This window comes from Propithecus coquereli, unplaced genomic scaffold (assembly GCF_000956105.1).
Source record: "Propithecus coquereli isolate 6110/MARCELLA unplaced genomic scaffold, Pcoq_1.0 Scaffold372, whole genome shotgun sequence".
Lineage (NCBI taxonomy): Eukaryota > Metazoa > Chordata > Mammalia > Primates > Indriidae > Propithecus > Propithecus coquereli.
The window spans coordinates 1,145,800-1,146,889 of record NW_012149419.1 but is presented as its reverse complement, the minus strand read 5'-3'; the positions used below and the strand labels follow the sequence as shown (position 1 = coordinate 1,146,889).

The window sequence follows — 1,090 nt, the reverse complement described above, 5'->3', positions numbered from 1 at the left end:
ACTATCAAAAAAGCAAAAGAAAACAAGTGATGGTAAAGATGTGGAGAAACTGCAACTCTTGTGCACAGTTAATGAGAATGTAAAAAGTATAGTTACTAGATTTGCCATATGATCCAGCAATTCCACTGCTGGGTATATACTGAAAAAAATTAAAAAGCAGGATCTCAAAGAGATATTTGTACACCCATGTTCACAGCAGCATTATTCACAACTGCTAAAATGTAGAGCAATCCAAATGTCCAAGTAAAATATTATACACACACACACACGTACAATAAATATTATTCAGCCTTAAAAAGGAAATTCTGACACATGCTACAATATGGATAAACTTGAGTATATCATGCAAGTGATATAAACCAATCACAAATAGACAAATACTCTGTGATTGTATTTATATGAGTTACCTACAATAGTCAAAATCATAATAATAGAAAATAGAATGGTTGTTGCCTATCGCTAGGAAGAGGAAGAAGAGGTAATTATTGTTTAATGCGCAGAGTTTCAGTTTTGCAAGATGAAGAATTCTAGAGATGGATGATGTCAATGGCTGCACAACAATATGAATGTACTTAATATCACTGAACTGTATTGATAATGGGTAAGATGGTAAATTTTATGTGATGTGCATTTTACCACAATTTTTAAAAATTAGAAAAAAAACTAAACTGAAGTTGATAACATCTGTGTACCCTAATATAGTATAGAGCTATTGACGATTTAGTTTGCTTTCCTTGTCGATAAATATAGTCTGTAGGAAGATGTATGCAGATTTGAATTTAGGTTGTCACTATTACTCTTCTGGGCTTCTATTTTAATGTATAAAACTCTAACTGTATGAGCATCAATAGTTTTTCAATAATCATAAGCATTCCCTCACAGCATTGAGAAGTCTCTATAAACATAATTTTTAAAAATTCAATTATGTAGTTTTGAATTTCAGGAGTGAAACAAGAAATTGGGCATTTTTAATTTTTCTTTGTATTATCCGATCATATCCAATATTTTTTCCTGATTGTTAATGCTCATGTTAATTTTCAATTTAATTTATAAGAGGTATTTATATAATAAAATGTTAGCTCTCCATCAG

At 30.3% G+C, this 1,090-nt stretch overlaps 1 protein-coding gene across 1 annotated transcript in view; it reads right to left on the bottom strand.

The window, feature by feature from the left end:
* SCAPER (S-phase cyclin A-associated protein in the ER) overlaps positions 1-1,090 on the bottom strand; it is a 329,861-nt gene that overhangs the window by 33,907 nt on the left and 294,864 nt on the right. The window lies entirely within an intron of this gene.